The sequence below is a fragment of the Mus musculus genome, chromosome 5 (assembly GCF_000001635.26).
Source record: "Mus musculus strain C57BL/6J chromosome 5, GRCm38.p6 C57BL/6J".
Taxonomy (NCBI): domain Eukaryota; kingdom Metazoa; phylum Chordata; class Mammalia; order Rodentia; family Muridae; genus Mus; species Mus musculus.
The window spans coordinates 85687090-85705148 of NC_000071.6; positions in this window are offsets into that span (position 1 = coordinate 85687090).

Genomic DNA, 18059 nt, shown 5'->3' on the forward strand with positions numbered 1-18059 from the left:
CACCAGGTATCTGTCATGAGCTATGAGAAGAGTCTCTAGTTTGACCCATAGCATCAGCTTTCAAATAGTAGAAGGCAGTGACTGCCTTCTCTCAGGAGATAAAAGTCTATTTTCATGAGATGAAATGATAGATATTGTTTCCTAAACAAGGGAGTTTGCATGTTGAAGATTGTCTAAATCCATATTTTTTCTCAAATCTTCTTCCTTCATTCCCTAATTATCCCAGACAGTATTCTTCATCTGATCACAAATTGGAAGATGTTGCTACATAAAATAATTGGGGTATTTTGAGGGCTTTCGCCTTGTCTTCTTATATTTTGTTTTGTCCCATTTGGCTATCAATTCTTAAAGGTCTACTCTTTTCTGAAGAGTTAATGGAGGGGGAGTAGATGTGGGAGAGAGGGAAGGTGGGGGGAGCTAGGAGGAGAGGAGAGAGGAGATACTCTTATTGGTATGTGTAATAAAATGAATAATGCTTTTTAAAGTGAACTTAATAAATACAATGACTCTGACATTTCTTGCTAGTTATTTACCAACCCATAATTTATAAAACTTTCTAAAATCTGCACTTTAAGTCTCAACATTCTTTGTATATAACAAATATTCAACAACTGTAACTATATAATAATAATAACAATAATAGTAATAATAATAATTTCTTTCTTTTGCTAGTCTTAAATTTAATCTTGCTAACTTTTGCAGTCCCTCAGCTCTTCTTTACCAGACTTTAGTGAACAAAGTCTTCATTTTTAACTATTATACTAAACCTTCATCTTTCCAGACTGCTTCCCAATCTTTATCTTCTGGCTATTTTCTTCCATTCCTTTTAGTTGTGATGACTTTGGATTCTCCATGAAGGAGTTAACCATGTAAAATATTGCTGAATATCAACTGTGAAAGCAAAAGACAAGATAGTGGGTATGAAGTAAGAGACATTAGAGGGAAACATGGGTTTGATTAAAATCTCTGATAACACAAAAGGGTGACCCAGGGTCTAAAGTAATTTTTCATTGAGCAAAAAGTCAAGATCTTTGTACCAGAGTCTTGCATTTGAAACACCACCAGAGGAGGGCAATCTTCACTTTGAAGTTCAAATAATCATAAAGAAATGCAGATCTGCAAGAGGGTCTTCCATTAACCATATCCTTATAGTTCGGCAAACAACCTCTCTTGAGTAAGGATCTCAACACTGTATCTCTGTGTCTACAACCATCCATCCTTGTACCACGTGGAACTAACTCAAAGTGCTGGAGCTACAAAGGGACAACTTCTAAAGATGAGCTAGTGGTAAACTATAGACCCTGGCACAGCAATTTACCCTAAGGTTAAAACTGCCCCCTTCTGAAGTTATCCATTCTAAATTTTGTTTTGTTTTGTTTTGTTTTGTTTTGTTTTGTTTTGTGTTGTGTTGTGTTGTGTTGTGTTGTGTTGTGTTTTGTTTGAGACAGGGTTTCTCTATGTTTAGCCCTGGCTCTCCTGGAACTTACTCTGTAGACCAAGCTGGCCTGTCTCTCCTGAAGGTCAGACTCAAGCCCTGAGAGTGTTGTAATCACACTTTTTTATATAACCACTCCTAAATTTGTCTAAAGCCATAGTTTGATAAGAAAAATACTAATGGGTATCTAAGTAACGTTAGAATGCTATCCATGTTATTTTTTGCTTTCATTAGTATAACAACTCTGCTTCTTGTTAATGATTTGGCCAGTGATCCCTGATCTTATTCTTCTTGATTTCTGTTTCCTGGACACAAGGTGTCTAATGTATTTAGATAGCAGTTACAGTTTGCATTTCAAAGAGACCTTTGCTGAACCTAATGACAAGAAAAGCCCTTTGAGGACCTAAATCTCTAACTTACAGAGCCAAGAGTTGTAAATACATTATAAATGGCCCTCTGGTGATGACTGTTAAGTGGGAATACCCCGACATCTATTCCTTTCTTCTGAGAACAAGTAAGTCTTCCTAACAGGGACCAAAGACCTAGATGATTCCTTGATTTAGGAGGGTATGCCATACTCTTGTTTGTAAACTGATCCCCAGGAAGTACTCACTCTGACTTGTTTCAGCTGTGACTTTATATACTGTTGTGGTGATTTATTTATTAGGCTATACAGTGAGATGCCTATAGAAAATATAGGTTATAATTCCACCAAGTGATTTCTTGGCCCTGGTCTTATGCCCTGACTTTCCTCACTGTTGTGTAGGACCTTTGAGCAGGTGCAGTCTTTTTGAGATTCATGGGCTAGAACCTAAGCCTTACCTATGCTTCTGGGTAATGTTGACACCCGGGGAAAGAAAGGCAATGCCTAGAATACATATCTGTAAATATGGGGGAAGTGATGATCAGGTTGATCATCTCAATGAAAAGTCTCAGTTTAGGATTTCACATAATCCATTGCTGTTAGGTTTTGTGTTACATGGTGTTTGTGAATGATGAGACATTCTAAATCATTTTGCCCCAAACTAAGAAAAACTATACTACAGTTTTCATGCATCTGGAATGAAATTTTGAGTGTCTATTATCCTCTGCTTTGTATGAATGCAAACAAAGTAAGATACTGATTCTCTATTGGAAGAAAAATAAAGCATTCACTAAAATACCTTATGCCCTTAGCAGTGAATAGCAACGGTATATATGACATGAGGATCATAACTAATACTCTAACTTTGTTGAGACATAAGTAATCTGTAGCAATTTCCCAAGATCTCTCTATTTTTTTAAACAGGGGTAAGATTTAAAAGGCTATGTTATGGTAGGGCTCTGTTGGGTCTTTAATGTACGACTACATTTCATTCTGTTTCTTTGACCAATCAGAGACAGCTTTAGTAGCTTTGTTTGACATTTCCTGCAATATGAAGAATCCACAAGTCCTAATTATAAAAATTTAAATTTTACTATTATGGATTTACCTAATAAAGCCTATTTAGGCTTATACACTTAGAAGAGCAGCACTAAGCTATCTCCAGTTGGTTAAGATCACAATTAATAATATTATCAGTATATGACCTAATTCTAATGACCGTAGTACAATAATGATACTTCAGCCCACTTTGCATCAACTACAAATGATTCCTTCTATCTAATTCTCAAAATATATGGGTATTCTCTTTGTCCAATAGACAATCTTCCAGATACGTGACATACAACTCATTAGGAACAGACTAAGGAAACCATTATATGACATACATGCTACTATTAAAATCGTTATTTTTCCTGGTAGAAATGAACTTCTTATGAAATGAGAGAAAAAGATCTAATGAGTTCTCAGTCCAGAAATTGGACAAAAGTGACATGTTACTGTAATTATATGTTCATTCTCGCCTCCATTGTTCTTGGGTTCTTTTGATCATACCTATTGAGCAGTATCCTTATTGGCCACCTGTCTATTTTGTTCCTTGATATATTATGTTGTATCAACCATAACCACATCTTGCTGCAAGTCAGTTTCCCTGAGATGCTGCACAGTCACAATAATTTTGACTCACACTTTCTGAAACCTGTGCCATCACACACTCCCAATTATTTCAGAGCCCTTTTTGCCATCAAAAAGCCAACTTGTATGACAATCTCTTGCAGAATCTAAGACAGAGTTAAGACTACAAAGGGTGCTTTGACAAGTACAAGTTGCAAAGAATGAGTGAGAGAGAGGGCCAGAAAAGCACAAGAGCTTTTCTCTTCTCATCTCTGTGTCATCTCTCTCTCTCTCTCTCTCTCTCTCTCTCTCTCTCTCTCTCTCTCTCTCTCTCACACACACACACACACACACACACACACACACACACACACACACACACACACACACAAAGAGAGAGAGAACTCCAGGAAACTTTTAGGGACAATCCCCTGTTTACCATATATCTTTAATCTATTTATGATTGAATATACAAATGATTATAGTCAGATTAATTATAAGAAAGTAAATACAAAGTAAGAAAATTGAATTATTACCTACCCTATCAATCAATGTAGAGAACTACCTAAATTATTTTGCTTAGTATCAAAACCCTTATGCTCCTAAACTTTATAAAAGGAAGTCCAAAGAATTATTTAGACCCTTGAGTATCTTCATTCTTGAGGCCTGCTTTCTTGTAGTGTATTCTAATCTTTTCTATCAGTTTGCTTGCTACTTTCACAAATGTGTGTGGGATTTTCTTTCATGTACTAGCCTTTCTTTCCTTCCTTATTCATTTTTCTCTCATACAATACATCCCAACTGCAGTTTTCTCCTCCACTCCTCTTGCTCCCCTCTACCTTCCCTCTTCCCTAGATACACTCCTCCTCTTTTTCCCTTCAGAATGGAACAGGCATCCCAGGCATATCAAATGAACATAGCATAACCAGATACAATAAGACTGGGTACAAATCCTCACACAAGGGCTGGGTGAGGTAACTCTGTAGGCATAAAGGGGGTCCTAAGAGGAGGTGATAGAGTCAGAGACACCCCTATTCCCACTGTGAAGAATCCCACAAAACCAACAAACTGGCAACTGTAACATATGTAGAGGACCTAGCACAGAGCCATTCATAGTCCTTGATTGCTGTTTTAATCTCTGTGAGCCCCTACGAGCCCTACTTAGTTGACTCTCTGGGCCTTGTTTGCCTACTGTCCTAGATCCCTCTGGTTCCTACAATTCTCCCTCCCTGTAATCCTCGAGGATCCCCAAGCTCCAAAGGGGAAAGAGCTGCTGAAGCTCTTCAAGTTTGGCTCTCTGCCTAATGTTTGAGTGTGCATCTCTTCATCTGCTCCCATTAGCTGCTGGAGGAAGCCTCTCGGATGACAATTGGGCGAAACACCAATCTATGAGTATAGAAGAATATCATCAGGAATCATTTTATTGATTTTTTTCTACCCTAGGTTTCTGGACTATCCCAATGAAGGGCATGGATTTCTTCTCATGGAGTGGACCTCAAATTAGACTAGTCATCTGTTGGCCATTCCTGTGAGTTCTGTGCTTCCATTTCCGTGGAACGTGTTTCACGCAGGATAGATTATAGGTAAAATGTTTCATGGTTGACTTGGTGCCGCAGTCCCACCACTGGAAGCTGCCTGGTAACAGAAGATGGTCTTTTCAGGTTCCATACCCTCCATTAGTAGAAGTTCTCACTAGAGTCACCCTCACAGGATTCTGGGAGTTTCTACTGCACTAGGTTTTCACATCACCACCAAAATACACCCCCCAGTTCCAGTTATCGTTCCTAATACTCTCACATTCCCCCTTGCTCCAATTTCCATCTGCCCTGAGCCCCCCTCCCAGGTAGTTTAATGCCTTCCTTGTCTGTTATTTAACATTTCTGGGTCTGTGTACTGAAGCATTGTTATCATATATTAATAACTAATACCCACTTGTAAGTGAGTACGTACCATGTTTGTCTTATTGGATATGGGTTATCTCATTGAGGATAGTTTTCACAAGTTCTATTCATTTACCTGCAAATTCCATGATGTCAGTATTTACCAGCTGAGTAATACTCCACTGTGCAAATGTAACATTCTTTCTATATCCATTTTTCAGTTTAGTGATGTCTAAATTATTTCAAGTTTCTGGCTATTATGAGTAAAGCCACTATGAACATATTGAGTATTTGTGGTAGGATGGAGTATCATTTGGGTATATGCACAAGATGTAAATCTATATGGTAGTCCAGTGGAAAAATGAGAATTGATCCACTTGGACACCCAGCTATACCACTCTAGCCTTTATTTTCAATTCTTTAGATATGATATAAGTTTAGAAGAAGTGAAATAAATGGAGCAAAAGAGAAAAAGACTGATGGAGAGAGGAGGAGAAGGAAGAAGGGAGGAGAGTTTGAAAGAATGAGGGGGGAGGGAGTAAGGGGGAGAGGGAGAGAGAGAGTCTATTCACCATACCTCCTAAAGTACATATCACTGTCATGTTTATTTTCTCTATGACTTCCACAATAGCACTCAAGGTTTTTAATGTTGGACCCCATACAATATCGACTTGATGTCAGAGTAATAATATTACTAAAATAACCTCTGCTGAAGGTCAAATCCATAGCTAAAATAAAAATGTATTTGTGCCCAGCTCACTCCTCTATTACAGGTAAGGCTGGTGAGCATTTTTCTTTGCAAAGTGTGTTGATTGTTTCTTAGAGAGTTGATTTCATGAAGGCGCTTGCAAATTGATTTTCTCAAAGTTGTTCTCGATGACTCTTTTGCGGCAAGTCTTATCTGAGTTAATCTATTACCTTCTGAATTGCTGTGACCATAACTCAGATAAAGCATAACACATTTTCATTTTGTCTTTCCATTATTTTTGCAGTAAGTCAATATAATCTGAGGTGAAGCATGCCTTGCTCAGCATTTATTGATCTGTCAGTTTGCTCATTGTTTACATCAAAACACCACTTGTCAGTTTGGTCGTATTACAATTATCTTCTCATATAGGAAATGACAGCTTCAAAGCACAGCTATGAGTCAATTCCAGGGCAAATTACTCTTAAGACGCTGGTACAATATGCTTACCCTACTTCCTCTTGCTAGGCATAGATGATGGATGAGTTTCCTATTCTATCAAAACTGAGAAAAGCATCTATCTATCCTAACTAGACTTCACTTTCTCCAGTACAAGAAAAATGTATTTTAATTTGTATCACATTACATGCTTACAGAGTAGATGTTCAATAGACAGCGATCATTAGTAATACTAGTTCAAGCACTTGTGCACATGTTCTGATAGTTAAAGGAATCAATTTTGGTGAAGTGGGATTAAAAGTGAGAAAATAATAGAGCTTGGAGCAATGTTTTTGGCTCACACAGAAGCAAAATTCATTTGGCCTTTGATAGTTCTCATTTTGCAAGCAAAAATAAAATCTTTTACTCAATGCTAATCTTCATTTCCTGGGTCTTTAATACTCTGATTACTGTATTTCTATGGAGCACTATTAACTCTTAAAAGACATGAACATAAAAAACAAAAGACAGTATACTCTCCTTTTCACTAACTTCTATCTTTTGAGAATTTAGCTTTTGTCTTCGCCTCTCATATCTTGGTAATTTAATCTCTAATTCACAATGCCACCATACTGACAGAAGTGTCTGCTAACTGCTGGACAACATTGCTCCAGACAGCCTTTTTAGCACAAACATCCTCCACTTTCACCATTGCAGAGAAAGGCACATTAAACTCTTCGTGTGCTCTGCTGATGGTCTCTTTCCAGATCTCTTCCACATGAGGACCAGCTATATGCACCTTTCATCTCCTACAACATTTTTATTATTTCTCATATTTTGGCACTGCAGATAGAATTGCTTTTAATGTCACTGTCAGGCACTAAGCCACTTTCATAAATGTAGTGTTGGGTCCATTCATTGCAGGCTCTGAGGTCACAGGTTTGTGTGATCTTTGGTAAATTCCTATGATTCCTTCAGCCTTGTTTTGGAAATTCTAAAAGCAATTCAAACCCTACAATTCTGAAGGTAAATTTGGCTTTATATTTTTCCTGGTAGTGCGCGCGCACACACACACACACACACACACACACACACACACACACACACACACATACACATAGCACTATTACTCTTAAAAGAGACGAACAAAGAAAAACAGTTTACTCTCCTCTTTATTAACTTCTATCTTTTCAAGCTTTAAATTTTGTCCTTGCATCATATATCTTGGCAATGTAATCTCTAACTCATAATAGCACCTTACTGACAGAAGTGTATGTAACTGCATTTCTAATGCTGGGTAAGTTTAAGACTTCATGTAGAATAGTTCCCGTGTATTGTTTATGTTATTGAGAACCATAACCACTCTTCTGCTTTGGTTTGAAAGTCACTTATTTCTAAAATGTTCCCGTCAAGCTTTTCTGGTAAACAGTGCTGTTGCTATGCCTACATCTACAAGTCTGGATGGCAATTTTATAGGCAAAATTTTTAAGTAACATAGTTACTCAATTTTTTTCTTTTATTTTTATTGGACAAATTGTTGTACAGGCAACCTCTATTGACTGTGTTCAAAGCTATTAGGAAAGTGGAAGCTGCTCAAACCATGTATGCACATGTACACACAGTATTGAAAATAACTGAAATAGACACAAATGATGGCCTAAATTTACCCAAATTTCTAAATAGAATTGTCAGCTTTTTTATGAAGTTTGTGTCTGATGATAAAATGTAATTTATGTTAAGGGAAAAGGTCAGTCTCTGAGTCTGATTAAACTGTACTAGAATGTGATGTTTGCTCTTGTTTTGTGGATATAACGATGGATTTATCCAATTACCTCTCTGTGGTGCAATTTGTTAATCATATATACTCATCCCATAGAAGAAGGATGTCACATTATGAAGAGTGACACAGTGGTTGCACTTAGAGCAGAGTGACCAAACAAGGCCTGCTAAGGCCCTTGGAGTAACAGATGGAGGATGTGTTCTCGGTTTCTGTAGCAGGTTGGGATTGGCTGGCTTGAATAAAGTGACCTGTGATCTGACAATGAATGAAGACCATTCAATTAAGGACTGGGTGGAATCCAGCTGTCCCAGCTGACAGAGGGGCTGCATGAATACAAAGACTTTCTGACTGGTGGTGAAGTTTATCTGATAAGAACAGGGACCTTACACATGTCAAAGCAGTACTTAGAATTGTAACTCTTACAATGTCCCTGGTCATTATAAGACCCAAATCAGTTTATATAGGCAGAAAGGGAAAGTCACACATTTATAAGATAAAAATAATAAATAATAAAAATAAATAAATATAATATATGAATAAATAAATAAATCGCTCAATTAGCCCTCTGTGCAGCATTTAATGTATGTGCTTAGCCACCTAAATATTATTGCAGTAAGGGTTAATAATATATGCAATAAACCGAATTGTCAATACTGAAAAGCATAACACAATAGACTTTAAAAGATAATTTTATCAATTTGTGGACAATGTAGTAGCTAGAGTTATCTACACTAAATAGTAGCTAATTGGTGACTGGAAAATAAATTAGTTGGAAGAAAAAGAATGTGAGTAATAAGACAACGGGGCAAAGAAGGAGAAGAAAAAGAAAGAAGGGGAAGGAGTTGGGGGTTAGAAATGGCTCCAGGTTCTTGTAATTTGAGAGAGCTCAGAAATGTTACGATGAGGTAGTGATAGTTATCCAAACACTACAGTGTGAGTATAGATAAAGTATGTTTAAAATAGTTAGAATTTTGAAATTTCTGAGAATTCAAAGGAATGCTAGTGTGCTGTTCCGAATTCTCAAAAGGTACCATGGCATGTTTTTGAAAGCACTGAGATACTTGTTGTTTTCCACTTTATGTTACAATGATAAAAGGCAGCATTGTTGCTGAATAATCATTTGTTAAAAATAAAGCTGTTGCCAAGTGAACAGGAATCCTAGTTTGTCTTATGAAATATTCCCTGGTAAGTGTATTGAGGTTAGAGAGGTTTCCTAGTAGATGAGGAATGTCTCCTTAAGTTTTCACTGGTGATGTGAAAGTCCAGGCTTGGAACTGCAGCAATACACAGTAGTGGGTGTACAACATACTCCTGGTTTAGGACTTTTCACCTTTTGACATTACATCAGTGGTCTGAAATTCTGTTTTACACTGAACACAGTAATGAAAGGGTTATTCCCTTGCAGTTTGCAAAACACTTCAACAGCATATTGTTAATTTTTTTCTACTTTTAAAGTACCTTGGACTAAACATAAATCACTTTAATCAGTGAATAAACATTTGGATCTTCCCATCACCCTGTTAACACAGAAGCTTGGGAAGGTCCCTCTGGTTCACCATGACTCTATCTCCCTCGAAATGCATAGGGACTTCACCAGTCTTCAATATAAGATTGGATAAAGTATATACTATAAATATAATTGAAGTGAATAAGAGCTTGGAAGGCTACAATTAACATTATAAAAACAAAAATTACAAAGAATCCACCGGTATAGCTCAAATATAACCACCAAGTTTTCACAGCAATGGAACAAACCTTTATTCTGGCTTTCCAGTGTATGTACTTCAGAGACTCTGTACAACAGACTTTCCCCTAGGAATTATATTTGCCATTCAATAAGCCCTTGGGGAAACATTTCACACAGATGCTGTCTATGTACCTGTCAACATTACACTGGGCCAGGAATGAATCCTAACAATTACACTGCACTTATAAAACCTCCCCAAATTCTTCTAGGAAATAAATCATTTCATACTCATCCATTTTTATCATGTGGGCAATACTGTTTATTCACTAGGAAACGCATTACAACCATCCTTTCACCCGCGCTTAGAATGTCTTCTTTACCTGTCCCCACAGTCAAGAAGTCTGTTTATGCTGTTAAGAGGATTCCAGAAATGCTTTTGGATGGGAGGAACAGCAAAATGTGGTACTTAGAGGCATCGAGTGGACTGTTCATGCATAAATGAATACCACCAAGAAAGCTGTGCTTACAATACCCATAACTTTATTCGATGCACAAAGATAAGATACTGTCAGCACCTGCTGGTTTTAACTGGAGCTTCTTACAAGAATTGTATAAATTTAAGTCAAATGACCATAAATCTAAACTAATAGGATAAAACCCAAGAGATTTGGGAGGCACCAAACTTCATATTTTTAGGATAGAAGCTTACCTAAGTGACTGTGTCTGATCCACTCATTCTAAAGTACAACTTTATACTGGTTGGTAATTTAATTTCTAAAATGTTATTTAAAAAAGGAAAAGGAAAAAAAAAAAGATGTTTTACATTGTTGGTATTGCAGATCCTCCCAACACTGCCTGTGCTTCTAGGGCTGTGCCTCTTTCCTTTTCCATGAATTCCAGTTCCCTGGACTCATTCTCTCCTAGCTCCCTCCTTAGACTATGCAGCGTCCATCAACCACCGTAATGCTTGCACCATCAGCTTCCTCTCCTCCTATTAGATCATTCCCCTCAGTGCTTTAGTACACTTTAATTCCATTTGTGCCTTTTGTGTTCATCACCCTCATGGAATATTTTGGTAACTCCCCCTCACCTTTTGTTATAATTTGGATCTGGAAGAACTTTCAAAGGGCCATATGCTGGAGGTGAGCTGCCACCACCATGCTAGTGAGAGAGATATGACCTTCAAGAGATGATGACTAGTCAAAGGAAATTAAGTCATTGATGGTGAGCCCTTGAAGACCACATGGTGATCCTGGACTCTCCCAATGTTTCTCTTTGTTTTCCTCTGCAATGAAATAAACATGAGTCCTCTGCTGTATGCTATGACTCTTACCTCTACATACCTAAAGAAACAAGGATGAAAAATTTCAGAAACCATGAGCTAGAACCCTTCTTCCTTTTACGTTGATGTCTTCGGTATCTTATCACAAGCAACAGAAAGCTAACAATTCTCTATTGAAGAGATTTTCCTTGTAAATTCAACCTAATACTGCTTTAACCCTTGCATAGTCTTTTACTACACCATACTTTAAACACTGAGTATTAAATTAGGTTGTTAAGTCTTCTGTAACAAAGTGTCATAATCTAGTGATTTAAAACACTACAAATTTCTTCTCTTCCCAATCTGCACCCTAGGAGTAAAAAATTAGTATGGCAACCATGTCATCCTTTCCTTGAAGGCTACAAAGGAGGAATCTTTGTTCTGTAGGTTTTTGGTTTCTTTGTTTTTTGGTGGTGGTGGTGGTGGTGGTTGGCTGTTTGGCTGGCTGGTTGGTTGGTTGGTTGGTTGGTTGGTTGGCTGGCTGGTGGGCTGGGTTTTTTTTGGCTTATCCTTTCAATTGTTGCTATTGGGCTTATATTTCTACTGCTATTTGGTAAAGTGTAAGAGTCTACATTCACTCTATATCACTGCATGTTCACTTTCACCCACTCTTCAGAGTTTATTATTACTAGATTTAAGATATATACTTCCATAACTTTCCTGTATTTTCTTTCTTTAATTTTACTATCAAAAGTTGCTTCTCATACTGGAAAGATGGCTTAGCAGTTAAGAGCATTGAGCTAAGAGCATTGACTACTCTTCTACAGGTCCTGAGTCGAATTCCCGGCAACCACATAATGGCTCACAACCATCTGTAATGAGATCTTATGCCCTCTTCCAGTGTGCCTGAAGAGATATATATACAACAATGTACTCATATATATATATATATATGTATATATATATATATATCTTTTTTAAAAAAAGAGTTATTTCTCTTTATTAATGTCTGTTATAAATCATCACAGTGCAATAGTATTCCCTAAGAATTACAGTTGTCTTAATTTATAGATAAGTGTTAACTACCTGCTGTGTACACCTCTATAGGAGGTGTCTAGAACAAATAGAAAATGTACTCCAAAGACAGACCCTTTATAACCTTTCAAGAGACCTACACTTAAGACCCTTACGCTTCCAGAAGCATTTTCTAACGTAATATATGCAGTGTACTACAATAACCTTGCAAGGTATCTATAGAATTTCAGTCCTTCAGAGCATGTGTTGACTGGATGGGTTGAATGCAAAGCAGGCTGAAGAACTAGACTTTATTTTTGTGCTTTTTATAAAATGAAATTTTGTGAGCAAAGAATACTGTAAACATTGAAAATCCTTTACAATAGATATCTCTGGAGGGCATAGAGATACTTTGTAAGTACAACAAAATGTGGGTTTACAATAAAGAATTAATATGGGTAAGTCATGTTTGTGGTTCACAGTTGATATTTAAAGTAAACGCTTGTCTCAGCCTTCTTTTTCTTCAGTCAGTAGTTACATATTATAACCCTAAGTAGTAAAGCTGTATTTCTTTTGGAATACACCCTAAGTCAGATTTACATCAAGTCGGAGTGACCTTTCTTTTCAGTTAGCTTGAGGTAGTGAGAATTTAAACTAGTTTTTTTATAGTGTGGGTACTGTAAACAGCAATTGCCTTGGACTAACAGCCATCTTCCAAATAGAGAATTAGATGCCAGAAGGAACTAGAGAAAAAAATTACTTTTATTATGCCATCTTTGGACAGCTTGGATTTTAACATAAGTATAAGTTATATTTTATTTTAAATAGTTCTGGCTAATAAAACTATTATGTACTATAATTTCATAATTATATTGTGCAGGCTCCATTATGGATTATAAACTTCCATAAGTATATCCACCCAGCTTTTATTAGCCTTGTACCTTAAAAGATATTTGCTATGCACAATTGAGCACTGTTTATGACATGTTAATGAATGTAAAGCATTCAGATGTAAAATAATAATTGGTAATAAATAAGACTTTCTCCTGACAGTGTGAAATAGCTAAAAAAAAGATTAAAAATTCATTGATTCTCAATAAAAATAAATTTAATAAATAGGCTCACACTTGAGCCAGCATATAATGGCTTCAGGGGGTCTTTGGAAGCCTGGCAAGGATGTGTCCCTTACATTGTCTAAAGAATGTTAACAGTAGGATGCTATTAAGGAAGTAGATGCTCTTGTTACTTCAGCTTGGTTCATCATTCAGTGAAGCAAGAACATTGTCTTGTAGAATCTGCTAGTCCCCTCCGATTTACATTCTGAGTTACAGAACATGAAATGTTACCTGTCGTTGGGTTTCTCCTGCAGGAAAAGCGAGAAAGTACCATTTTCCCAACCCTACTAAAGCCCCTGGTAAACACTAAAGCTTTACCCTTCGGTTCACTGAGCCGATACAACACTGGGTCCAGTGCTGGTGGGACAGACCGATGGGTTCTCAGGTAGAACTCTCACAAATGAGTTCCACTATGGGAACGTGGTATTCTAAATAGAATTTTGTTCTTCTATTTCTTTCTTTTGTTTATTAGATATTTTCTTTCTTTACATTTCAAATGTTATCCCCTTTCCTGGTTTCCCTTCCAAAACTCCCCTATGCCCTTCCCCCCTCCCCCTGCTCAGCAACCGACCCACTCCTGCTTCCTGGCCCTGGCATTTCCCTACACTGGGCCACAGAGCCTTCTCAGGACCAAGGGCCCTTCCTCCCATTGATAACCGACTAGGCTATCCTATGCTACATATGCACCTGGAGCCATGAGTCCCTCTATATGTACTCTTTGGTTGGTGGTTTAGACCCTGGAAGCTCTGGGGATACTGGTTGGTTCATATTGTTGTTCCTCCTATGAGACTGCAAACCCCTTCAGCTCCCTTGAGCCTTTCTCTAGCTCTTTCATTGGGGACCCTGTGCATCATCTGATGGATGGCTGTGAGCATCCACTTCTGTATTTGTCAAGCACTGGCAGAGCCTCTCAGGAGACAGCTATATCAGGTTCCTGTCAGCAAGAATTTGTTGGCATCCACAATAGTGTTTAGGTTTGGTGACTGTATGTGGGATGGGTCCCCAGGTGGGGCAGTCTCTGGATAGTCATTCCTTCAGTCTCTGCTCCACACTTTGGCTCTGTAACTCCTTCCATGGGTATTTTATTCCCCCTTCTAAGAAGGATCGAAATATCCACACTTTGGTCTTCCTTCTTCTTGAATTTCATGAGGCTTGTGAATTGTAACTTGTGTATTCCGAGCTTCTGGGCTAATATCCATTGAGTGCATGTCATGTATGTTCTTTTGTGATTGGTTTACCTCACTCAGGATGATATTTTCTAGTTCCATCCAGGCCACCCTAAAATGCCAGCCCTTTCCCAATAGCTAGGAAGAAAACTATTCTCATCCTGTATACTCCTTATTAGCCTCTAATTGCAGCACTGTCTTCAGTATGAATTTCTATCATTGGAAAAGAATTATATGTCAGTCAATTATTGATATGTCATTTTAATGCATTTTTCTCCTAAAGTCCCAGTGACATTTTTCTGGAAACATAGAAAAAGATAATCTAATACTTTATATGGAAGTCAAAAAGATACTTAAAATCATTTTGAAAAATAAAAATAATGTGGGAGGCAATTAATCCACAGTGGGCAGTAGTTAAAATTATAGGATATTACTAGAGGAAGATGCATACAGATCACTTTAAGTATGAATTTCATAGTTATGTTGACATTCAGTGTATGACCAGAAGAAATGAGTGGTAGCCATCAGTATACTCTCACATAGGAACTTGAACACTGAAGCACTCATGCACACACATGCAGGCACAAATAGGAACAAAAAGGATTCACTTAGTAATTAAGCAGAAGTCAATGATCTCACTTCAGGTCTCCTTAATAGGAGCTGAGTTACTGAGCGTCTTCTAAAAGCAGCCTTGAGCCAAGGTCATGTTCTCAACCAGCAGGACCCATGATTCTCACCTTACTGAGCCAAAACAAAACAAAATAACAACAACAAAACACAAACAACAAAGAACAACAATAACAACAACAACAATTTTACTTCAATGTGTGTGGGAAATTGAAGGATGTCTAGGATAATAATCAATTAAAGGGTCACACATGCTCTATCCCTGTCAAATACCAAATTAAATGCAAACATTATTCCGTCTCATCTATAAATTTCCTGTTGCCCGGTTTAATGTGATACTAACATTGGTATCATTTCCTGTTTCTTAGTGCAGGTCACGGGGAGGCTCCTGGGACTCTGGAAAGTGCTAAGCATTGCTTTCAGCTCAAGGCAAGGAAGCATATGAACATATTATAGATATACTTAAAGTAAAGATTGGGAAACAAAGTTGAAATCCAACTGAAAAGACTTCCTGGGCCCTAATTGAGATACATAGAAAGAGGCTTCTTTCAAATTATTATGAATCCAAAAAGGCAAGCAAGCAGGATTTTTTCTTATTCGTGTTTTGTGCAAATTGGCCTTAAACAGATGGGAATACTGCAGACGCAACCTTTTCAGTAGCAGAGTAGATGCCCACAGATTGTAGCCGTGTTCACATATCTTATTTTAAAACCATGGCAATCACACATTAGTATCATTTAGCCTCCTGAGAATGAAGGATACTTTTACAGCTGTGCCCGCCATTTCAGATCCATTTGAAGAATTTCCTGAAAATGTCCCACTGTGCCCGCACTTTCCTCCCTGGGGACCCTTCTGCACACCTCAGTCCTATCACACATTTCTGGTATTCACGGCTCCGCACACTGTCTTGTTTCCTTTCTTTGTTGTATTTTATTTTGTTCTGTCAGTTTGATTTTATGTTTTATTTTTTCCACACTAACTTATGAAGGCAGGGACCGTTCAGTACATTTCACACTGCATTCTTTGTGCTTTGGATCGGGAAAAGGTTGGAACCAGCTGGCTACATTGTGTATGGAATAATTGAACATGTATTCATTCAGCAAATTATTTTCTAATATGTAATAACACAGGAAAAAAAGAAGTTGAAAGCACCTTGATCATGTCAATTGATCTTGATAATCTAATGAAGAAAAGCAGAGATCACAGGCTGTGTCAGAGGTTTTATGCTGGACTAGGTGTGTAAGATGTTATGAGAATACTCAGGAGAGAAACTCCCTATATTGAAGAGATATAAGACAGTGTCCAGCAGAAAAGATCAAGGGCTTGATAAGTTCACAGTATGAAGGAAAGAAGGGTTGCACTGCATGAAAAGGCCTAGAGCCCAGAGCTCATGCACCTGAAAATGGCTGACAGAGTAGAAGCAGTTTATTCTGAGGGCAATAGAGCACCAGGGAATAAGTCACAGGAAAAAAAATATATAAATAAAATATTTTTAAATCCCAGCTGCAGAATAGCCCTTCAGCTACACAAACTATGTTGGAGGAAAGGCTCACAGCTGACAGGAAATTGATCACGAGCCATCATCCTGGAAAGGGAGGTTGATATCCCATTGCTAAAGCTACTGCTGAGAAATTACAAGGAAGTAGCAATAGAAAATTAACAGAACTTTGGTATCTATTTCATACAGCTGATGAGTGACAAGGTTTCTCAATGACACTTCCATCAAACACTACCTATGTAGCTCCACATACAGAATTTGGATGGCATGTGGACCCATCTACTTAAGCTTTCTTCATGCCACCTTCCTAATTCAATTGTTTTACTTTCTAAACCTTATTTTAAAATACGCACATCAAGAAACATGTTTTTACCCTTCTGCAACTTAAAAACAAAAACAAAAACAAAACAAAACCTCAGAGATCATTATCCAAAGAAAATTTCAAAATACTACGCACCTTTCGTTCTTCCTCAATTTGTGCATTTCTTATAAGAATTTGGTAACTTGAGCTCTTACAACCCTCAGGAAACCATCCACGGGTATGTGTTCTATTTGCTGCATTCTAATGATCCAATGTATTAGTTATAGTGCTGAGATTTGGCTCCTTCATATTTGCCTACTATATTTTCAGTGGCTTTGTCTTCTCCTTCATGAAGTGGAATGAAACCTGAAGTCAGTGTCCTGCCTATCTGAAAAACATACATCCAAACAAAAGGAAGCCATTTGATATCAAGATCTGAATTTCATCAGCAGCAACTATCTTCTCCTTTGCTGCCAACATTTAATGTGAATTTCAAGCAAGGTTTCAACTTGTTTCTTTTGTCTTCATGCTCCACTGTTTTATAAGGTAATAGGTGCTCCATAAACTGAATGACCCCAGTGGGAAATCGTCCAGAGTTCAGACTTCCATGCATGAACATGGAAGCCACTGTGAGGGGATTCTAGAGTGAAGACCTGTCCTTCATTAGTTCAGGGGCCAAGATTAAATCAAGATTAGGTAGAGCATGACTCGGCTAGTTCCAGAGAGAGTGCTGCCATGACCTATAGTCTTCACAGATCGGAATGCAGAAGTATACAGAATCCTGAATTACTACTGATGGAATGGTTAGAAGGAGGAATAAGCCAGTGGGATATGAATTTTTCTTCTCGTCTATCTGTGTTTTGTGCACTTGCAAAGTTCTTGAGCTCAAAGCGTGAAAACAAAATCTGATGAGAAAACAGCTCCTTATGATATGATCCACACACACCCCCCATCTACTGATTCCTCTTATAAACATTTGTTTTCCATGTACATGTTTCAAGACACAGTTTTGTTTAACAAAATAATGATGTTCACATCAAGCCTTCTATATAATATTTTTATACAATAATTTTACATAGACAAATGTGATCTTCATTATTTTGTTAGCTATATTCCAGTGTCAACCATGCTGAGTACGTGAGGCCCAGCTACTCTGTTACTCACCTGAAAGGAATTTGAGCCTTTGGAGAGTTGTAC